We start from the raw sequence: 25,981 nt of genomic DNA on the forward strand, positions 1-25,981 counted from the left end.
GTTCTAAGCACTATCTCCCGAAAAAATGCAAAATGTTGATAGAATGGCTACTTCTCATGTAGTATGTAGGGACTGTTTCTATGCATCTTATATTCTACTTTAACTGGTTTGTGATTGACTTTACCTCTTACGCCTTTCGTTAATCTAGTAATTGCATTTATACATTCCCTTATTCTAAATGCAGAATGTAGCACTATTATGCAGTCTGTAAAGATACCTGCGCAGACTTGTAAGGAAGTAACTTCTTGTAGTTGCAAGATTACTTTCTTCAACAAGTTCTGTACACATTTCGGCACACCTTTTACAAACAAATAATAATAAAAAAAAAAAATTGAAAAAACAACATGATGTATGATACTGTTTTCCTGTATGATGTTCACTTTCTTTAAGACTATGGTTGCGTGAATGTGTCACCGACTGGTGACCGCGAACCCACCGGGCCCAGGTAGGCAAGATGTCAGCACTCACTGACCCATCCACCAAACCAATCATCCCCGGAAAATCGAACTCAAATTTGACCCACAATATGTGAAGACTTCCAAGCCTCCTTCATTCCCACTCACAGCCCGGTGTCCAGATCTGCAGCTCACCAACCGCATCCCATCGTGAGATAAGTTGCGTACCATCAAAATACCGATACAAGACATAGACCCAAGAGTGAAACTGACAATGAGTGCTTCGGAGATCTTAATGTTGGTATTTACTAACCCAGACAAAAGAAAAAAATCTCGAACTGGATTCTGAATAGCACAGCGGAATTGAATTTTGTACACTAAATGCCTAAAATGAACTTAGTAACGGTTTCCCGAGAATCGATTGCCATTTTCTCCCTTTTCCCTTGGAGTCTCCATTCTTCTTTCGTTCGTCCTCCTCCGTCTGCGACAAAGTGTCCTTTGTTTGCTGCGATTTCCCGATCTTTTCCGGCTTTTTCCCCATTTTGGCCTGCCGAATGTGATGACGTTTAAATTTCTTGTCCGACACTGGTTCCATTGGTTCCGGATGACATTCTATCTCCGCTATTTTTACTATTAAATGCTGAATGTTTTTGGGCTCCACGGCTCGCAACAACTTAGCATCTCCAGCTGGCAGACAATCTAAGACGATCTCGATTAACTCTGTCTCGTCAGGATGTTGCGCCACTGCATAGTACTCTGCTGACTCCATGCGAAGTCCGTTAATCTATTGCACTTAGACCGGTCAAATTTAATTCCTTGAATAAATTTCTTTTGTAGGCGTTCCATTCTTGCCGAAAAATAATGTTCTTTAAACAAACGTACAAAATCAGCGTAGCAATTTATATCTTTACAGGCGGTTTGGTACCAAGTTTTGGCTCCAGCTGACAAACAGCAAGGGACTAAGACCATGCGTTCGTACTACGACGCAGAGATTACCTTAAAAGTCTGCTTTAGATTCCCCAGAATAGAACTGGGCAAAACATATTCTCCAGAAAAGTTTGGTAGATGGTTTAATACCGACAACCTCAAATTCAAACATCTGTTCCCAGAACATCCCTCGTATCTGTTGGGATTCAGGGGAGAGTTGCAGCCAATCACGGGGCTCTTTGCATTTGAATAATTTTGTCCGAGAATAGAGTAAGGTGTATAATTTGGTCCGAAAGGTAGGTTACCTGGCATCGATACCACCGTATGATTACATGCTCCCTCCGGAATTCTACCAAACGAAGAAGTCCTATCTGCGGCAGTACTTGACACCACATGATTCAACCTACACATACTGGAAGACGAAACCGAAGCCTGAGACAACGTCAACAACGAATTCAAGACCCTAACCCAGCCTGACAACTCATGGTTTCCACACAAGTGGGATTGGAATTGTTCATGACCAAAGAATGGGAATTTACGTCAAATGGCAAGACATTTGTAGTGTGAATGTTGGTCGGCTGGCAGACAGAAACTGTCACCGTTGGGACTGTACGAGTCTCCCCAACCGAAGAGACTGGTACATCCACTCGGGTGTCGGAATCTGTTCCGTCAGATTCAACCCCTTCACAAACAACAAAGTCACGCGACCGCTTGCGACCGACCCGACATGTTTTTCCTTGCTCCTGATCTTTTACTAAAGTTTCGATCTTAGCCTCGAGAACGTCGTAGGATTTTTGGGTGCTTGTCTCGAGATGCGATAGCTCTTTGGCGAGGTGATCATATCTTTAATTTTTTTTCTCTACTGACAACCGGAGATTTTCATCAACGGTGTCTACTCGTGTTGACATCGTATCCTGATATTCCCCCACCGAAGCGTACATCTCGCGAACTTCGCTACGGAGATCCGATACGTCCTTATTTACATTGTCTACTTTCTCGTATACTACTTGTAACATTTCCATTTTTAGAGTATCAAATTTTTCATTGATAATTTGAAAATTGTTTTTACACATATCAAATTTTTGATTCATGACACTGTCGAACTTTTCAAATTCCTTATCTAAAGTTAAAGTCAATGTTCGACTAAAACGTTCAAACATTTCCGCTAAGCCGATCACGGGTACAGTTGAACCTGCAGTTCCGGATCTATTTCCACCATCCTGCATTTTTTTCTACCGAATCGTGTGTTGTGTTCCGATCATCTCCACTGTCCGGTGACTTTGGAAAGGATTGCACAGTCAACTCTCTGGCCATACACGTTTTGCAAAACCATGGCTCACTGCTTTTGTTTAATTCTTCGACCTGTTCGTCAGAAATATTATAATACTGTGTGTGCACCAATCCTGAACAACTATCAGAGTATACACTAAAGCCCTGTATTTCGTCACTACAGCACACGTATTCATCTGGGCTACGGGATTCCGTACTTGACCTGCTACCAGAAGACATCTCTTTTTTTCATGAAATTGTTTTCCCAAAGTTATACATATACAGATTCAAGAGTGACCACGCATCGCTCAAGAAGTTGATTGTCATAACGTTCCCCATTACATTGCACTGCCCTTTTCGTGTGATTCACTTAGCACTCGCGAGAGATTGAAACAACAGATCCTGGCTGGGTCGCTAATTTTACAAAAGAAATAAAATAAAATAAAAATTAAAAAAAGCTATATGATGTATGATACTGTTTTCCTGTATGATGTTCACTTTCCTTAAGACTATGGTTGCGTGAATGTGTCACCGACTGGTGACCGCGAACCCACCGGGCCCAGGTGGGCAAGATTTCAACACTCACTGACCCATCCACCAAACCAATCATCCCCGGAAAATCGAACTCAAATTTGACCCACAATATGTGAAGACTTCCAAGCCTCCTTCATTCCCACTCACAGCCCGGTGTCCAGATCTGCAGCTCACCAACCGCATCCCATCGTGAGATAAGTTGCGTACCATCAAAATACCGATACAAGACATAGACCCAAGAGTGAAACTGACAATGAGTGCTTCGGAGATCTTAATGTTGGTATTTACTAACCCAGACAAAAGAAAAAATCTCGAACTGGATTCTGAATAGCACAGCGGAATTGAATTTTGTACACTAAATGCCTAAAATGACTTTAGTTGGTTTTAACAAAGTGAATTTCTGTCAGGACTGCTATTTCAACCCCGGTCACACTAAGTGAAATCAATTTCATAGGTTTTAACGATAAACTTTTGATTGTTATTCACTGTTTACGTATTAGTTTCAAAATTGTGTATACTACATATTAACAATGCACAATTGAGTTTAATTTACTACTCAATCTATATATATAAAAGAGAACGCACAAAATCCTTTGTCCGCTCATCACGGTAATACGGCTGAACCGATTTCTTTCATTTTTGGGGGGTTGTTAGGATTTGGACCCTAGATGGTTTTTATCATATCACTTTAATTTTCAATTACCAGTGTCTTGAGATAATTGACCAATCAGGTGTCAATACGTACAAAAAATCCTTTGTTCGCTCATCACGCTAATACGGCTGAACCGATTTCTTTCATTTTTGGGGGGTTGTTAGGATGTGGACCCTAGATGGTTTTTATCATATCACTTTAATTTTCAATTACCAGTGTCTTGAGATAATTGACCATTCAGGTGTCCATACGTACAAATCCTTTGTTATTAGTTCATCATAGGTATAAAAATAAACGTATTTATATGCAACCCGCATGACCCTGTGACTCGGCGGGTTAACATAACTGACAGGCGCTATAAATCACTTGAAAGCGAAAAAGTAAAAATTATCTAAGTAACAAAGTTTATTGCGTTCCGGGGTGACCGCAGCGAAGCGGGGTGAACGCTGCTAGTACTAAATAATGAGCTTTCTACTTGAAAAGAAAAGATTTTGTTTCGGCTCGTACATTTTATTTGTACTAATTTTCTGTATGACAAGAAGATAAATAAACATAAGAAAATAAAAATATAATATGTTGCAATGTTTGGTAACTGGGAATGAAATTTTTAACCAATCTCAATGAGAAAGATGAAGTACAAAATTGAATAAAATAACATTCTATCTTCTTCCCGTTTCGTGAGTAATACTTTACATACATTCAATTTCTATTGAACGTTAGGCAAGTCTGCATATTATATGACATTACAAATTTTTCACAATGAAGACAAATTTAATTACACAATAAATACCCTATACTACATATATTCATATACATCAGATTTCGCTTCTGTGTGCTATATACTAACTTTTTTTGAATTCTTGTACTATTCTCGGTCGTACTAATGTTGTGCTCTCCAAGTGGGGCCAGCATAGAGGATTTATACACATTAGGTGACCTCTTTATACAAGCTTAGGCCTGTCCACATTTTTCCTTTCCACAACAACTCATAACGACATGAAGAAAATACACACACAAGGAAAATATTCAATAAACTGTACTTAACCTAAAATCCCTAAACCTAACTATCTAATCTAACCTATACCCTATATGGCACCCTTTCCATTAATGTGAGCCGAAAATTCTTATAAACATTAGTCTCATCAGATCCAACCTAAAGGAAATCTGAGCCTAGAAAACAAGTGAATAAATTTGCAGTAGTTTGTAATATAACTACCGTCACTCATGAATATTCATGAGTGTTTACTTTTCTGACATTTTAGCACTTCGTAATACACGGCCGGTTGACAGTTTGAAGAATGGATACATCTTTTTCCGCATATTAATGACACATAATAAATGTTTTCCGGTGAAAGAAATGTTAATTGGACAAGCAGAATACAGAAAAACCTTTCGGAAATGAAATATGCAGATCACACACGTAGAACAATCTAATATAGTAATATGCAACACATGCATCGCGGCAGCTGCTGTTGGAGAATATTCTGGAATTGTGATCGTTGGAATGAGTGAAAGAAAGTACTGGAAACTTCGAGATCTTTTTTTTTTTTAAATTTATTATTGTTGGAATAGGGGAAAGAACACACTCGAAACTTTTGGAAAGATTGAAAGGTATAAAAATAACGATTTATTTGCATGATTCGTACAACGTTAAGAGATAAGAAACGCAAATATACTGTTGGAAGAAGAAAATTGATACATAGAAGGCACCGGAAGAAAAAAATCATTAGTAGGCACTAACTTTGCAGTATTTTTGTATTATACTTGTTCATTTTTATATGGGAAAGGGACCTATTGTAATTGTGGAGATTATAAGGGGACGGAAGTGTTTGTTTTAATCGGGAATTGATTGCGGATTTTCCGGCATTGAAAATCATATGACTCGGTGTACTTTTATGGAATTATAACATGACTAAGATATAGTATAATGTAATATGTAGGGTAGTGGGAATCAACATTAATGATTGCACTGGGAATCGAATGAGTATTCTCCCAGGTGGAGAACCGTACGCTAAATTGTATGCTTGAAGTGTGAACTTATTACTTATATATAGCTATGAATTGTGTAAGACATAACAGGAAGTCAACAGAATCCGCATCGGGAATCGAACCAGGACTCTTCCACGTGAAAAACCGTACGATAAACCTTTTGCCTAGCAGGTATTGTTACTTGTATGTAGCTATGAATTGTACTGGTATTTAGAAAGTATATGGTAAGAGGGAAGTTTTTATTGACTAGGAAGCCATGACATTGCCGGAACTCGAACCAGGGTTGTCCCACGTGGAGAACCGCACGCTTGCTTGCACTGTAGACTTTTCTCAGTTATAAATGGTATATTTATACTGTGTACGAACAAACTTATATTGGATAGGTAGTTAACAGAATCTGCACCGCGAATCGAACCATGGCTCTCTTACGTGCAAAGCCAATATGGTTGGGAATGTTGGTGCTACGTTGAATATTGTAATTGGAAATCGTAATACAGCAAATAACTAATTCTTAATTCTTTTATTGTTTTAGGTGGTGAAGGAAATAGAAACGGTTGTAATTAATAGAAACATTGGAGAATAAAACCTATTGTTGTGAATTGTTTGTTGCGGAGGTTTTTAACGTAAAGGAGTTACAGATTGGTCTTAAAATATGGATTTACTGAAACCGTTGGATCTTAGTGGTATGAAATATTGAAAATATTGGATAATGTGTGATATGAATATTGAATACTGAAATATCGACATAAAAGTTATTATAAGTTATACATCCAACGAATATACTGACTAGTCTAAAGGAGACTGTGACGAGAAATTAATGAATATGGTGAAATGAAGAAAGTGGGAGGAAGCAGGAGAACCCGGAGAAAACCCACACACACCGTGTTTGTTTACAACAAAGCTTACCTGGCGCGAGCTGGGATCGAACGAAGGACCCCATGCACCAGAGGTGAACGCTGTATTGCGTACCCACTATAGCTCTTTTATGTATTATATTGGATGAATAAAAGTACGCATTTATAAGTTGGTGGAACGAGAATGTAGGCGGAAACGGGAGAACTCCACACAAACAATGTTTAAACTAAAAATACACTTTGAATGAGGGAAATCATTTCGTGTTAGAACTGACTTATTTTTAAGATTAGCGCTATTTAATGTCTATGAACGAGAAAAGAAATTTACTGTAGCAGTTATTGGAGAATTACACTTTTTGAAACTCTTTATACAAAACTAGATTTTTTATTTATTTGTATATATTACGCTGAAGGAAATGGATTGAAAACAATAAGTTATATTATTGAAGTTGATTGCTTGACTGAAGAATATTGCTTTTAACACTGAAAACCCACAATTATTTTCCACTGAGAGTTCAATAACAACTATACGTGTCGGAGAGACAGATACATTTTACGTATATAATAATGAGTATGAATATTTAACTTTGACACCTAGAAGATTATGCAACCGACAAGTTAAAAATGTTTTGAGGATTGCATATTATATTCACAGACAGTCTGATACGATTTTGTATTTTACTTGAAGTGTGATGAATATTTTTTTTGAACTAAAAGGGTATTTTATTTATAGATCTTGTTTGTAACTTAGAAAAAACAAGAAAATATTGTTGTAATGGTGTTATGAACGCCAGAAACTAAATAATAGCTAACATGTCCTTTTTACTGTTGTAATAGATATCTTTCAATATTAAACTTCAATAAAAATTATTCTGAATTTCGAGAATTTTAAACTTTATTGTAATTGTTACAAATGCATAAGAAAATAGTATTTAATGTTTTAGTTGTCTGCATATACAGCGCAGATATATTTGTGAGCGAATACATGGCATACAGTTATAACATATCAGAAGTGTTGTACTCCCGAAATTAGATTTTCCTAAACGTTAGAGAGATTATATTGTGCAGTTTGCACTTATTGAGTTAAATTTGGTTATTTAAGACGAACTGTGGTTTCGCTCTTTTTCCCAATGAAATTGTATTGGATTGAAATACGGAAGTTACTATTTTGGAATTTTTGGTTACTGTTTTGCTGGTTCTATGAGTGATTTGGGAGGGCTGTTGTTTAAAGTGGAATTTGAACCATTACTAATGCTTGTAACGAGAAAGTATATATAGTGGGAAGTGTAGACTTTCTTTGACGCAGATGAGAACTAGCCCGTGTTTAAGACAGCTTTACGAAAACGAATGTTTGCACAACGAATTAAATTACTATTGCTCACACCAAGACTTATTTTAACTGTACCTGGGACTTTTGATTGACAAGTAAATTAGTAAGTTATATTTTAAATCGGTGTTGAGATTTATTTCGTATTAGGTTATCGACTACTGTTTGGATTAATTTTTTAAATTTGTCTTATATAACAACAAGGTTATAAGGAACAGTATATTAACAGTAAAATGGGTTCCAAACCACAATAGGGATAACGTTAATGTATGCTATATGAAGAAACTAGTGTTTAAGAAACAGTGCATTAAAAGAAAAAAATAATTATTTTCGAAGAATATGGTAGGAAACTGAAAGTATTTAATACTTTATTTTAGATTTTTTACAGACATTACCAACGTAAGTGAATGATGAACTGTTGTCGATTGAACGGGAATCACTGAGGTTGATACCTTGTGTTTAGTTTATGATATGAAGACTTTAACATTCTTGTTTACACAATTACTTTTAAATGAAAAACAACATATAATTTTGTATGCAGAATGGATTGAAATAAGGGCGTATCCACGCGAGGGATTTATTGGATGCGGACCACATTTAAAATTTTAACACCCAACAAACATTTTAACACTTTCTTAAGATAATTATGGTTGCAGTAGGAGAGAAATGCGTGATTTACAGTAGAAAAGTCGATGTTACAGTACCTTTGTACTCTTTATGTCTTATAAATGAAGTTAGTGTACTATTTTGTTGAGAATATAGATGACAATATTGTAAAATTACGTGTTGTTTTATTGCATGTAGAATAATGCTACTTCAATAATGCTTAAACGCTGTGAATGTTAGTGCTGGATCCACCCTCCAACAAATTTCAGGATGTGCAGACCCTTACTTAGTATATGCTTTTTTAAAAGAATAAAGCTTAGAGAGCTCAATACTTTGAGGTAAAGGATAAAATGTCTATGAAATGCATAGAAGTATACAGGAAAAATACTTTTTCTTATTAAGATGATAACGTGAAATACTTATTCCATTTTATATAGGAAAAGGACAACATTGTACTTTTGTGAATAATTACCTTGGACTTGAAAATTAAACACAACCCTTTTGTTAGACAACTATAATGAATTGACACACACTGCAGACTTTTTACTTTTATTGATTCTGATAGTAACCATTGTATGGTAACCTCTTGATACTTGTAACAATGTATAGTTACTTATAACAAATGGATGTAGAAAAGTAATGGGATGTTAGTGGTTTACTTTTGTTGCGTGTGATCCATGGTTTAACCCCGACGAGGTAAGTTTGTAGTGGTTGTGGGTTTACTTGGAATTTTCCTTTCTCTATTTTGATTTTACCGATTTATGCATCATCATTTACCTATTTTAATTGTGGACTGAACAATTTTTATTTATTCTTTAGTAAGTAGGTTGAGTTAAACACAAAGAAAAGGAAATAGGAAATGTATCTTTAAGGCAGATTTTCACTTACTAACCCAACCACTTTCATTTCTCTCTCTCTCTCTCTCTCTCTCTCTCTTTTCACACACACACACACACACACATACACGCGCGAGCGTTAAGTTTCGTTCAGCGGTGTAAAACGAAAGTAAAAGGATTTTTAAATTTCTTTGGTGATTTGTACCAAGGTTTTAAAAGACAGTCACAAAAAAATGGATGAATGGAAAACTGAAAAACATCCACCTCCTAATGTATTACAACGGATACAGTTACCTGCATAAAAAACCTGTTTTCCGTAAAACATTCTTGAAGCACCCCCTACAGAAAGGAAGACTTTTCTTTTACATCATTGACCTCGAAAAAAGAATGGAACTCGTCTTGTTTTGTATTATGAGGATTTTCTTGAAGATAAAAAACAGTTGTAGAATAATTATTTAAGTTTTCTGTGGTTAACCTTTAAAGTAAAAATAATATTTATATTTCAGTGTGCTGGAGGTTACTGGTAGAGTGCTCACCTTCGCTGCAGGAAGTCCAAGCTTTAAATCCCATTGAGAAAGCGTTAAACATTTTATACAAAGATTTGGGATTCCACATTAAACTATAGATTACCAGCTCATATAACCTCAATGCTGAGAAAGAAGATAAACTTGAATGTAACACTTTGTTCTAATTGAAAAACACTGTGCTTAACGTCTTAATTTTATAGTTGTATTCCTTCCTTAGGTCTTTACTATTAGTATCATATTTTAATACTGAGTCGCTGAATAAAAACAGAATAAAGAACCATTTTTTCCTAAATCACAATCACATACGTATCAAGTCTTATATTACACACAAAAGTAGTAAACGTATTTTTACATAGATGTACTGCAGGTCAGTGATACAGTGCCTACCTCTGGTGCGAAACGTTTTCAGCGTTCAATTTTAAACCATGGGTAACATCAAGTTTTGCCTTTGTTTTCAGAAAAAAGAGAGAAAGCTCGTTTTCATAATTAGATGAAAAAAATTAAAACTCTGTTAAGAATCAACTATAGGGAATATAAACGAGTATTTAAAAATGGAAATACCTAGAATATGTATATAAGTATTTATTTAAAAAAACTAAAAATTACATAATAATGAAAATATTTACAAGACAAAAAATGGGTCTATAAACCGAAAATACCCTCCTCCTCATCATCAGTAGTGTCCTCACCTTCAGGATTTTCCTGTTCAGCCTCTTGATGAGGCCGATTTCTAAATTCGTCTTCCTCAAAATGAGGAAGACCAACAATTACCTCCACCTTCTCTCTCATCTGTTCCGTATATTCTTCTTCAACAGGAGGAAGACCAACACTTACTTCGACTTCCTCTCTTATTTGTTGTATATATTCTTCATAAAGATGTATAAAATTTTCATTTATGTATATAAAGATTCTTCTACCTCTTCTTATTGTTGTTCGTGTAATAACCCTGGTTACTTCTCTCTGCTGGTTCTTTATAAACTTCATCCTGAAAAAGATATATAATTAGCTTCAAAGCACATGAATAATAAAATACACAGCATATAATTTAAGTTCATTTTCATATTTCGTCATATTTAACTTCGGGTGAATTCGGGTATTTCCGTCAATATTATGAAGAAGAAGAAGAAATAAATAATTTTAATAGTATAAAACATTCTATATTAAATGCGAATACAATTACATTCTAAGACTAAGATGTTCGGGTGTGACTTCGATACAACTAAGATGTGTGTGTGGTAAGCAAAGATATACAATCTTATACAATAATAATACAAGAATAGGTATTAGAGCAAGCTAACACGGAGTAATACGCGCTATGTATTATCCTTTTGAGGTACAAATTAACAGTTGCTTTTGTTCACCAATAGGATTTGCAAGTATTGCTGTGTTTGTGTCAATAAAGACAAATTTTCCTTTCTTACAAAATTTGGATTAGAGCAACTAATTAGCCCATAAATAGCCCATAATTTTGGCATTTGAATTTTTTCGATCGGACCATTGTAACCATATGGGTGGTTCTAGCTTGATATCAAGCTAGACTCGCCCATTTTGATTCCGATTTCCCGCTAAACGTTAGGAGCCCAAAACTTGGGATTAGAGCAACTAACTAGCCCATAATTCTGGCGTTTGAATTTTTTTGATCGGACCATTGTAACCATATGCAGGGGTTCTAACTTGATATCAAGCTAGACTCGCCCATTTTGAATCCGGTTTCCTGCTAAACGTTAGGAGCCCAAAAATTGGGAATAGATCAACTAATTAGCCCATAAATAGCCCAGAATTCTGGCATTTGAATTTTTTCGATCAGACCATTGTAACCATATGAGGGGTTCTAGCTTGGCATCAAGCTAGACTCGCCCATTTGGAATCTGATTTCCCGCTAAATAGTAGAAGCCCAAAAATTGTGATTAGAGCAAGTAATTAGCCCATAATTCTGAGATATGTTCCGGTCGTTTTCGTGTTGGTGGTTGGTCTCGGATTGCTGATTTAACTATACAGAATAGATGTTTTAGTAAAATTAGAATACGTGTAAAAGAAATTAAAAATACATCTGCAATATATATATATATATATATATATATATATATATATATAGTTATAGACATATAACACCTGTCCTCTGTTTCGTGAATTTTCTTATCAATGACAATTTAGAATGAAAATTCACTTGATACATTATAACGTTCTTTTTTTTAAAGGTACTTTTACTTACTGGAGGACTCTTTTTAAGTGTTACCGCTACTTCAACTCCTCTGTGATCTTTGTCAATTGACTCGCAACTCTGTTCATAATCATAGGTTCACTAGTTTCTTTAAATTGATTAATCTTATTGACAATGAGAGGTCGGATGTAGATTTGACAACAACAATCATCATCGAAATATGTGCAACATTTGCAATTTTTAAAACAGCAAATTAAAATTACACATAGTGAAATCATAGCGGATATAATAGAAATTTAGAGCTCTTCAGTAGTTTAGCGAAATTGCTGCGTCGTGGCGCTAGTGCATAAATCGCTCCCTGTAAAAGCAGGAGCGTTGCCAGTAAATAAGCCCATTAGAAACTAATTTAATGTTAATGAGAAGAACTCACACACAGTACAAATATAAAATAATAAATATAAATATAAAAGCTAGTTTACCTGGTCAATACTTCTAAAAATCCTTATGTAGACTACAACTTTGGAGAGTTTTCGAACAGTCTTCGCTCTACTGGACAACGTAAACTTTCGACTACTATCTCTGGCACGAAAAAACTAACGGCAGCGAATGTAACGAAATATAAGTTTGGGAATAGTTTCTGTTACTGTACATATGAGTTACTGCAACCTAGTCCTACAGGAACAGCGATGTCTGGTAACTCATCCAAGCATTCAAAAAACACATCGCCCCACATTAAATGTGGGTAAGGAAGTTTCTCTACAATTGTGTTTTCCAGCTCCAAAAGTAGCCTGTAAAACTCGTGAGACGGATGTTTAAGAAATGGAACCCCAATATTATTACTACATTCTCTAATTGTCGACAACTGTGCTGCTTGATTTGAAGTAATTTGATCCGACTTTTGTTTCAAAGATTGTATACATTGTAAATATTGGGTAATTTTCGAAGCGTTTGTGATTAAATAACCGCCTAGAAAGTATATTATACATTCATGTGAGAAGCATGTATCTCAAATTTCATTCACTATTTTGGTTTCCCAGAAAAGGTAAGGAGGCAATCTTGATCTCTCGATCAATATATATTTCTATAGATTGCCGAACGTTTTGATTTTGTTCTTCCTTTTGTTTCATCAAGGACTGCATTTCGTTACTAAAGAGGATAAAGGCGTATCAATCTGTGACTTATAATTTCCAGCTTTAGCAAGAGCGTTTTTAATGCGAATATAAGTGGACTGCAACATGTGCAATTGAAGGAAGTCTATTGTGGAAAGGTGATCGTCACAACTTGGACTGCGTAAAATGCCGAAATGCCTTTCAAGAGGATCTTTATTAAATTTTGTAGTAAGAATATAACGAAATCCATGGCTCCACAAATATTCTGCTACCTCCTGTGTGCTTCTTAATGTTACTCTTAACGATTCAAGAGTACGTTCCAATGCGAAAGTATTTCCAAGAGAATTTATCACATTTATCCTTTCGAGCAACGTTTTATGTAGTTGAGAATTTCGGTACAAAGCTTTACTAAAAAGGGACAAATTCAAAGCATGTGCCAAACTGTTTGTGTCTCGTGTCTAAAGTATTTAATGCAGCACCCAACACAAACAATTATCATAGTTGTAACAATGGCGCAGTCTTGTAAAAGATCGACGTCTCCCAGATAAGATCAGGCAAAGACAAGTGGATAAGTAAAGTTTAGTTCGACCAAATGTAGCCAAAAATGGTATCTGAAGAATCGAAAATCCTATGCGGATGTCGGAGCTGTGTGCCTAGTTGGAGCTTTGTGCTCATATTAAAGTGAGCTCTGAGCTCAGTGGAAGCTCAGGGAGAGCTTTTAGAGGAGCTGTGTGCTCAGTTGGAGCTTTGTGCTCACTATGTCTTTTTAACTACATATAGGACATACTCATATTTGTAAGCACTTCTATCCCAATCCTAATTCCAACATCCTAATTCTGTAATATAAACTTTGAACTATGGAGTTATGGAACCCAATGACCCAAAATATCTCCTTTCGTATATTGATTCCTTTCGGATAAATAGAAAAGGAACCTCAGTTAAGAAGTAAAATCAGAAAATTCCCAGGATCCTGTCTCAAATGGCGCTCCCATATACAAAACCTTGTTATATAGTATTATTTAGATTCTGTAAAAGTCATTGACGTTTAGCTTTAATATAGAAAATCATAAATAAACATTAGCTGACCTCTTATCGCCTTTATTTGATTAAAAAAATGAGAAAGTGAAACATTTTTTATAGTTCTTGTAATAATTGGCATGTTTACATTGGTTGGCGAATATCTCTATAGCTTTTACAATGGCAGTCTGTCTTTATAACATCGTTATAACCAAAGGAAACAAGAATTACATGTGCATTCCACACTATTAACAGTTCAAAGTATAGTAATTTTATTTATACAAGCATGGTCAGCCTTTTGTGCAATATACTTCAGTGTACTACAGTGTGAATATCAAGAACTTAAGATGTTCTAAAATATGGAGAAATTAATTTTATATCTAGGCAAATGGATGAATACTTTCAGTGTCATGATATATAGTAACAATAATAGTAGTGTTAAATATCATAAATCGGTTCCATTTTGTACTTTAACTGCTGCTTAGATTCCAACTTATTCAAAATTATACATTACTGTTACAGGTACATATTTCTCGATAATAATTTGCTATAAGGAACGCAACTGTGAATCTTTATCACTATGATCTTTCCCACTGGTTAATTTAAAGAATTCGCGTAGGTGGCCTGTTACGTCATTCCCCACGATAAGGTCCTTAGTACATGATGCAATAGACGTTTACTGACTCATTATACTCAAGCTTTTCATTATACTGTCAAACCAAAACACTATAGATAAAATTTATTAAGTCCAATCTAGTAAAGCGTTCTCTTATGTCCTTCCAAACTCGTTACAGTAATAAACACATAGACTTGGATAACTGTTCTAGAGGATAAATCAACAATTTTGTGTCTCGAAACTTCCTCCAAATTTATGAATAAATTTATTTACTGACCTTTGTTTGTTGCTGTTAAATTCTAGTAGTTATCGCCTTTATACTAATATCTGGAGCTTGGTAGGTACAACGGAAGCCTTACTCAAGTGTCTCAAATTATACCATTAATTTCAAATACAAAATAGAACATCACGAGATTCATGACTTCTGCACCAAATTTAAAACCGCAATTAATACGTAAAATAAAAGAAAACTGTTATTTCCTTCTGGATTGATCTACATTCATTTACTTTCTTTTCTTTAGATATATTATAAGATTGAAGCGTTGCTAGGTGATAATCCAATAGTTAAGCAATTTTTTTATTTTCTTGTAATCTATATTTATTAGTAAATCTTTTCTTCTTCCTTTACCTAAATTATTAGAATGGAGACCCGGGGAACATGTTGGAATATACCGGTAAGTGCCGTAATAAATACCTGCATATAGCAAAAGTGTAAATATGTTCAAAAGAAGAAAAAAATAGTGTATTATGTGGATTGTTTAAATTCAGATTATATAGCTTTTGCTGAAATGTATTGAGTATTTGTTCATGGCTCTGCATTTCATAAATATGTTTCTGTGTAACGTTCAATTTCACGTCATAGCAAAATCTTGGATTGGATTGTCAATTTTGTAACGACCTTATTCCAGAGCCATAAAGAAAATAAAAAAAAAAGAAATTAAGAAAATTACAGTAATGATTTCTGTAATTTTCTCGCGCAACAGGAATTCAGACATTTACCACAGATTCTTGCTATAGCGGTGGACCCTCAATGAGATTTTAGTCGATGTGCAACCTAGCACATGTTCGACACAATCTTAAAATGTACCTTATTACTATCAAATAATCTAGATATTTAATATGAATTTCTGGTAAGGAATTATAGATTCAAAATTGAGATTATCATTTATTGATTCAAAGAAAGAAGATTAAAAGAAAGAAAAAAATCGAATTACAATTTACAAAGGTTATTGATTCCGGAATATATTAGCTTTCAAATATATTGGTATTGTATTGTTTCGGTTTTCACATTTTATGACTACATAGATTTCAATAACCACGTTAGTATTGTAACAAAATTTACATATTCATAGCTTTCCAGTACAAGGAAGAAAAGAACAAAAAAATAAACAGATACATGATACATTATTAATAGCGTCTTCTGGCAGGTCAAACATATCAATATAAATTAATATCTTTTAGTGAGACAATATTCATGCAATGTTTGGCCACTACTGTTTCATATTATTAGGCATTGATCCATTTATGATTCAGTTAACTCAGGAGAGTACAAAGGAAGAATTAGAAATAACATGATAGCATAAAATGTTCCTTGCACGTGCCCATACGTATACTACATCATCACTCCACTTTAGGAATCATTTCATAACTCAAATATGTGTAGCATATTATAATACTGGCTCCTATGCCATGGGTCACATTTTACAAACACTACATTGATTATCCCTATTAATGAATATGTACTATATACAAATGAAGATGAAATAAAAAAAATGTTTAGTACCTTCCTGATCATACTATTAGCATTTCATTTAATTACACGGATCAATTGATACATCGCATTACTCAGAAAAAAAAAACGACAAGTTAGTTGACCATACCGAAGCTAACCTAAACTTTCGAATTAAGTCATTGAATTAAGCCGGTAAAATTTTCGTGCTGGAAGCTAATTCTATAGTCGTACTAATGCATAATAGAAATTTTGATAATATTAGCGGATTAGCGATAATATTACGATGAGACTAGTAGATGTGTAACGCAGCAAGAAGCACTATTCTCACATGATTGTCATGTTACTTGAGTACCGATGAAATGAAATTTAAGCAATTAATGTCGTCCAAAATTCCAGAGTTTAAAACGCAACTGGTACCATGTATTAGGGTAGTTCAGCTCGGAATAATTCCCACTAAATGAAGAAGGTAAACTTTAACGTTACCTGTTATGAGTTGTGTAGCAAGTCCAGACTGTCCTAGAACCTACCTCTCCGTGCAAACGCAGGGGCCGGCTCCAGAATGCCTCGGCCAACAACACAACAAACCTACCAGATCTTTCCACGTTTATGGCGAAGAGATCATGGTAATGATGACGCTTCGTCGTTCCAAATCAGGTTATCAATAATTTAGATAGGACTTAAGGAAATTTCTTTTGTCTAATTTATCATAGGTTAGTCCAAATAAGAAATTTTATACACGTTGGTCCTAAAATGCCAATTTAGGCTTTCAAATTTCGAATTTCTCCTGAAGTTCCTACGGGGTCATTAATCTTGCTTCAACACGTTATGGCAGAGCGTCATGCATTGCTTGGCCATTACAAACCCCACTATTTTGCAATATACCATATCGTAGAACATAAATATTATCATAATTACCATCTTAAATTTTGAGAATCTAATGGATTATCAACAGATACAATATATTCAATTACATTACCAATTCTTCAAAATAAAATTCAAAATATTTATACCCATTACTTACTTATGCCTAGTTGAGCAGCCAATCATATCTTTCCAACACTCCGAAGTGAGAATACTGCCACTCGCCATATTTAGTTTTTCTACCCATAATTCAACAGCACTCGACAAAGAAGATCGAATCACCGATAATCGATTGCGGAATGTTTACGATCAATGTTATAAGTAAGTTTTAGTTACTAAAAGTTTAACACATTCATTATATGTTTTTACGTAGAAAATTTAGAAATATTCCGATATACTGTTAGAAATTAATTATGATTAATATTGATTATATAAAGATATAGTGTACAGTTATTGAATAAGTATGCAGTTATTGTTATTGGATAACCTTGTCCCCCGAAAGTTTCTGTTCATAGTGAAGAAACATGAATTACTACTAACAGTAATAACTAACTCATAAAAACAAATAAAACATGTATTTGCACTAATGGCACGACTATACCAAATGGGGGCCACTTAACAAAACAACAGCAAAACAATAACAATGTAAAGTACCGGAAAAGGAGTACGTTACATCTGTTTGTATTAGTTTATAATGGAATTATAGATTCTATAAAAGTATACATTCGTATTTAAAATTTGGTAATAATTGGTTTCAGTGTGATGTTATATATGTGGGAAAATTTCTATGTCGTTAGGCCTAACGTTATAATTGAGCGACATGACTAAAGTATTTAATGCAGCACCCAACACAAATAATTATCATAGTTGTAACAAGCACTTGAGGCCCTTTACAGTTTTCTTTAGTATCAATTGTTCGAAGTTGCAAGAGTTCATGTTTCATGTGTGGTTATATCCTTTAGGTGGTTTTATTTCTAACAAGTAGCTCTCTAACAAAAACTCATCGGAATACGGCATACCTTTTGCACTTTTAACATTGCATTTTTTAATCATCATATCAATCACAATTTTCTGCTTCCGAATAAGACGTTTCTCGTCAGCACCGCTTTTCTCCTGGCTTAGATTTGTCCCTTATTTCATAAGAACGACTTGCTTTTCCAAAGACGAGATTTTGTGTTTTGCTAAAATTAGTTTCCTTTTATTTGCTGCTAGGGTGCTCGACAATGCTTTAACTTTATTATACAAACAACTAATTTTTGATCGTTTCCAGTTGAGTCAGTACTTGTTGACTGGTACTGATAACTCTCGTTTGGACTTTTCACTGCGTTTGTGCCCTATGCACTTTGTTATCGGAACCCCATTCCTTTTATGCACGTTTTTATTGGGCAAATTGGGAAATGTTCAAGTGGGATACAACATCAGATCGGAGACACAATTTTTTTAATGGGAAGATCCACAATCTTCTCCTGTATTTGAAGCTTATTGATCTTTACAATTAACTCTTCAAAGAAGTGAAGATCGCACATGTTTCTTTTCTCTGTCAGCGGGGGATCTTTTCGTAAAATTGCCTTTGTCCCGTGGAGGTTTAAAATATTGTCTTTTTTCACTATAATTATTGTGACCATATCCTGACCTGCAGCCCGACACGAAACAGCTGGGCATCCTAATTAACTTTACAACTGCTCAATACAACGTAACAACAGTACGGTGTAGAATCATTCAATGAATTCACAGGCATACACAGAGACACAAATACACAATACAAATAGGAAACAATCTATGAAGAAGAACAAAAATATGTAATAGAATTCATCAGTATTTGTTCAAAGCTAAGAAAATAATTCCTGTCTCAACTCAAACTTTCACAGAAACAATAAAAACAAAAAGAAACTTCTTTGCTTACGCCGAGTAACTTGTGTAAAATAAAGGAAGTAAGCACGCCCCGCAACAATTCTTCAAAACACCTAAGAACTAGCCATAGAAACAAACGCGGGATTTCTTTAGCAACTGAAGTTTGAACTGATGTGATAGCAGCGCTACAGTTTCGAGGTTTTGTCGCTTTTAATGCTTTTTAAATGGAAAGTTTTTGGAGAGCGTTTATTAAATTCTATCTGCTATGATGGAAGCACAACTTGTTGAAAACAACATAAAGAATTAAATCTGTATCAGTAAAAGCTGACTTTAGATATACAAGTCCACCTCGATCTAAATTTTTAATTAATTGAAATTCCTCACCATCTAGGGGGAAACGGGGTAATGGCACGCTGTGTATAATTGCACGAATCCCTGTTTACAAAGAAGCAGAAGAAGGAGACGACCTGCATGGTGGTCAACCCTACCAACAAGTGCCCAACGAACCTCACTTGAGTGGGAGAGCGCTGCAGAGAACGTACTGCGGAGTATGACCATATATTGAAAATATTTATTTTTCTTCAAAAATTTCACCAGTTTTCTTTAGTGGTTAAGTTCAAACTTACTTCTGTGGTACGGTATTTTTGCCGTCAATATGTATGAATAGCCAATTTAGAATAAAAATAGGGTTCGCAATAATATTTACGCATGCCAATGAAGAACAAAAATCAAGATGGCCTGATTTGGGGTAATAGCACGCAAGAACGCAAGAGTGCATGTGATTAAAAATATCTCATCAGGTTTTGAAAAGTGTGGTACGTTCACCATGAATCCAGAAGTTTTTATAGATGCTGGTTCTGCTACAAGTGATCAGTGCGGTATTCAGACTGAGGAGAATATGGAAGAAAACCTTTCTCATGATTCAATGGACTCGATGAAACAAAAATTTAGCGATGTTTCTGAACTGGCGGTTGCTGGACCATCAAGAGAAGTCAGCAATTCCAAAGAATCCTCTACAATAGTCCGTTAACAACAATTTCTCCAATTCGTAGGCAAAAAACATCGTCAGAAGAGAAGGCACCAAAGCTCAGAAACCCTAACAGCAACACCGCGTAAGGCTCTTCTGCAAGGCAAAGAGCAAAGAAAGCAAATACATTTAGGGAATATCCTCATAAGGAAGGTTTAAAAACGAATTAAACTCAGAACTCAACTGTTGAGTGCTATTACCTTCAACTGCAGGGTAATTACACGGAATGTAAGGTTTCAAATTTCCGTCTGCTCTCTTATAACGGAGAGTAATTAAGCAATAATTCCGAGTTGTTTCATAGTAAACATACGTAGGTATGTACAGTACTATTCATTAGAGTACATGGTGCTCTCTCATTGCTGTTCTGCGCAATTAAAAAATCCGCGTGTCATTACCCCCTTTTTCCCTATCTCTGTACACAGCGTTATTTTTTCTTTACAGTCGTCCCACTAAATATTTTTCAAGACAAGTAACAATAATACTATGCCACAAAAGCAATTACTTTCAAATACCCGTAAAGCAATTACTTTTCCATATCACTCGCTTCTACAGTTACAGGAACGTAAGGATCGCCTTTGTCCTGAAGACATTGTTCTTGAGATCATCAGTAGAAAAGCCTGTCAAAGCAAGGACTTGATCATTAACAGTTAGTTCTAATCGACCACAAGACTGTAGTCGAAGCTTTTATTTTACGCCTCATTAACTAACGTATTGAAATATTATAATTGCTATCCGCCAATTGCCTGTATTTGCCCAAACAATCTTCCAAATCGTCAGTCTGTCTCAGCTCATCCTTGCAATATTTTCTAATCTCCAGTAACTGCTGAGTCGTTTGCTGTAGTGCTTCATGAGTTTATTTTGATAATGCAACTGTTTTCAAATTTAAATTTCCCCATTTATGAAGCCAATCTAAGAAGTGCTCTAGGAACATTTTCTTATCGTAGCTACTGTGGTACAATGGCTCCACGAAAACATTCTTTTTTTTATTCCTTTCAAGGGAGATTTCACATTAATTTTTTTTTTTTTTACCAAATTAGAATGGTTAAAGTGAAATCTGAAGTGTCTTGCTAATGAAGTATATTATATTCTTCATCGAACTGATGTTAAGCCTTTAATTACAAACTTATTAAAGTTTTTCAAAACTAACCTTACATTTTGCCTCCCCAAATTTAATGGAGACAGAGATTTCAATGCCAAACCACAAGCAAATTTCACTACAGAATGTGATTCTACCTCGTGGAAATGTCGCAAGAGAGCAAATGAAGCACTTTTCACGGTTACAGTTTCATCAGCTGTAAAAGCGGGAAACAATAAACATTTATCGAGATTCCTTTGGTTTATCCAATTATTGCGAATATTTTTTTAATAAGTGCACTGAGTCAATTAAGAATAATAACGGCCTAGAAGTGTCAGTTGGGTGAATATACGAAGGTTTGACGTTGTGGTGTTGAAAACAGACTCTTTGCCTTCCTGTTAACTGTATTAATATCTGTGACAACGCATATAACTTGAGACCTCTAATTTCTACTCTTACTATAACCTTCTTAGTAATGTCGTGTAACGTCTAATGTTCCATTGTAGTTACTGGTATAATATGTGCTACTTCTTCGAACGAAGATATAACACTTGCTAACATAAATGCATACACACTTGTAATTGCACAATTCGAATCGTAAACCATGCCTACAATATTACCACCTTTAAAATCGAAGAAATGTTTGACATGTATTTCACCCGCTTGCGATATTATCACACGCTCATGTGCCTGGACGAAATTATATGTTTCTAATATATCTAAGGAAAAGTTCATCACTTTGTTCGAAGGTTGGATTTGTAGGTAAAGGTTGACAGATATTCTGTAAAGTTGATTCATGTGACGGGAGGAAATTTCCACTTACTTTCATGAAACGATATGCATGGGGTGATATTGAATATGGTAAGCAAGCGAATCCCAGTGTCGGAGGTGAATATCTCCTTTTATGTTTTGATAAGCACAACAAAAGTTGTACGTGCTCTAATACGAAATGTATTACGTTCTCGTTTTCATCATTTAAGTTCAACCAGTACTGAACAAGTTCAACCAGATTCTGATACTCTGACTGCATGCGCAATGACAGATTCTGGTTCATATATCACATGTAGGAAACTTGGAGATTCATTACTTCTGGGAAAGTCCATATATTGGGAATTTGTATGTCACACCTTTCCTAATATCATTCAGAGAAGATAATTTTCTTCGTTGATCGTAGATTCGCTTTTCTTCTACGCTTGCCACTAAAGCATTTTGGATATGTGATTCTTCTCTATGTTTCATTTTGGAATTAGTAGAAGTTCGTATTTTGTTTCCCTTAGAATAAACAGAGAAATATTCGGAACTGAGGGGACAGCAGTCTTTTAAATCTAGGAACCTTTAGCGGAACTAATATTATTTTCCCTTCACTGTCCGACATTTTGGGATGAAGTTTCTGATGACTTCGATTTTTCTTGTGTTCTTAGATAATTTGGGGACGCTGATCACGAAACGGAAGTTATTTTTACCCTAACACCTAAGTTTTTTGCACAAAAAGCACAGAAACGTGAAAATTACGGAATTTGTGCATTTTTGAAACAAAATAAAAAAATTGAAACTCGAGATGAATACAATGTTAAGTGTGTTTCAAAATTATACATTTATGTAGTTTTCAAAAATATGATTACGTTTTCTATAGCACGTCTACTTTTTAATCTACAACTAATTTTCACATATTAGTGTTAAAATATACACACACTTATTTGCTACGTAAGCAAGAATGGGACCCTAGGTATAAATACTTCGATTTTACTTAGGATATTTATGTATTTTATGATAAATAGCCAAACATATTTCTGCAATGTTAGAATCGGCATTGGTGTTATTTGTAGTAACTATAGCAGCAGTAGTAATACTTGTGCATTACTATAGGAAAAAATATACATGTAACACAAATGCGTAAATTAAAGTTTTTCAGTAGTTTGTAGTGCAATAAGCAATACTAACAGTTACTGAAATATATATATGAAACAGAAATCCATATATGAAGCCAGTTCAGAAAAAAACGGAATGCACACATTATTCCCTTTTCAGAAGCCAACAAAACTCAGCGAGCATGTTTGTATTCCATCTTCCTGGATATCTCTTCTCCATAAGTTTAATTGTCTGATGAAATCTCTCGCCGTGTTCCTCACTGAACTGTCCCAGATTACTAGGGAAGTAACTAAAGTGACTATGCAGGAAATGTAGCTTCACACTCATATTACATCCTAATCGTCGGAAGTGCAATAACATATCACTGACAAGCTCTTCGTAGTTCTCAGCCTTGTTATTACCCAAAAAGTTATTGACCACATTTTTAAAACTTGTCCACGCAAGCCGTTCAGCTTCACCCATCGTACTCTCAAAACCTGGATCCATCATTAACTGTCTTATCTGTGGCCCTACAAATATACCTTCCTTCAATTTGTCTTGTGTCAGTATTGGAAACTTGTCACAAATGTATTTGAAACATGTCCCATTTTTGTCCAAAGCCTTCACGAACTGTTTCATAACGCCCAACTTTATATGCAGTGGCGGAAGTAAGACACTAGAAGGTTCCACTAATGGTACATGGAGAACATTTTCCTCACCAGGGAAGAATGCAGTTCTGTTTGGCCACACATGTTGCTCCCAATGAAGGGATTTCGCCCTGCTGTTCCATTCACAGAGAAAGCAAGGGATTTTTGTGTAACCAGCCTGTAGTACAAGCAATATACCAATGACCTTGAAATCACCACATAAACGCCACTTGTGTTCATCATATTTTAGATTCTTTAATAAACACTGCATACTATCGTAATGTTCCTTCATTGCTACCGAATGTGTTACAGGAATAGATGTATTGGTATTTCCGTTGTGAAGTACTCCTTTCAGGCTTGTTTTATTGGAATCTACAAACAATCTCCAGTCAGCGGCATTGTATTCAATTCCAAGGTAATGCCTTAAACCATTTACATTTGAGCAGTATACCATACAGTCTGACTCTGAAAAGAAGGGCAGCAAATCCTGTTCGCGATGCCTATACCATGCAAAATATGCTCCGGGCGCAAGCAGGTCCTTTTGATTTAGGAGTGAAGCCAAGAAATTGTGCTTTTTCTTTCGATAAATTGAGGTTTCTTACTAGGTTATTCAGTTCACTCTGTGTGAACTGATGACTAGCTTCTGTTGTCCCTACCGGTACATAAATATCGGATGGTGTTTCACCTTTATCTTCCCTGTCGGAGCTACTGTCACATTTGGCAGGTGGGACAGGGATGGGTAAATATTCGTCGTGGGGAACGGGCCTACTTGCTGACGGAAGATTGGGATACACAATGTTCTTTCTCGTTTTCCTACTGTGACCTTTAACTTTCACAAGACAAAAGTAGCAGTCAGTGCTATGGTCTCTCTGATGTCTCCAATCCATATGTGTGGCAAACGGCATACTTCTCATTCCTCTATAACAGACGAAATTCCAGAAATATCGGCTATATAACCTCAGTTATAGATTCTCCCTCGTATGTTCTTCACTGCCCGATTCTGATTCTCAACTTGATCCCCTTCACTTATCAGTATACGGAGAATAATCTGGATGTTCATCTGATGAACTAACATTATCACCATCGAGGTGTATTTCGTCAAATAAAGATTTAATTTCATGAGTCGATCAAACTTTTAGCTTCCATTCTTATAAACTAACACAATAAAACTACGTTTGTCAAGTCAAGATAATCACTTGCTAATAATTAAATTAAAAATATAATAACCGTTAGTATTGGGTTAGTACTAATTAGTGCTGCAAGCACTACGTTAGTACTCTCACCCACGTGAAGTTATTAACATCTTGAACTTTTCTACCTAAGGTGCGTAAAAAATAGACTACTAGATACTTATAAATAGTAATTCTTCTAACTTAATGTGAGTGATGAAGGAAAAACACATTGAATTTAAGGACTTTCTCAAACCCTCAAAATATTATTATATAGTATCAACTCTAATGATTGTCTGGAAGTAGAAATAAAAGTTATTAGTATGGTAACCGACCATAGTACAAATCATGAAGAGGGTCATACAAAACTCTGCAAACACAGATAAGTAGCTACAAAATATACATTTTAAATCTGCAATAGATGAAGTAAACATAACCCTCCCATATCAGAGATAAATATGTATCCAAAACATCTTAAAGCTCCGTACTTTTTTCTGCGCTATAACAAATGTAATAATGAACACAGGTGGTTTTACTGAGTAGTGAACTTATCCTTGTGTAGGTATAAAGTACATATTTTCTTTTAGATAGTCAGTGGAACCTGCTAGAAAGATTTTTTTCAACTAAGAGAAAATGCTAAGAATTTTTACCAGATATCTCATCTTCAACATGGGTGGACTGCTTCCATACTAATGCATGTTACAGCAGCTTACTTTATATAAATTCAACGAGTTTTCATTTACAAAGCAAATCGATCTCAATATTTGGCTAAAACAAGCACTGATCCATGCACACACACACACACACACACACATATATATATATATATATATATATATATATATATATTATATATATATATATATATATATATATATATATATAATTTAAATGTATACTACACTTCCATATATATGCAATATCTAGTCACAAATGTCAGAAAGTCATAATG

Source organism: Thermobia domestica, chromosome 7, assembly GCF_964235325.1.
Source record: "Thermobia domestica chromosome 7, izTheDome1.hap1.1, whole genome shotgun sequence".
NCBI classification, from domain to species: domain Eukaryota; kingdom Metazoa; phylum Arthropoda; class Insecta; order Zygentoma; family Lepismatidae; genus Thermobia; species Thermobia domestica.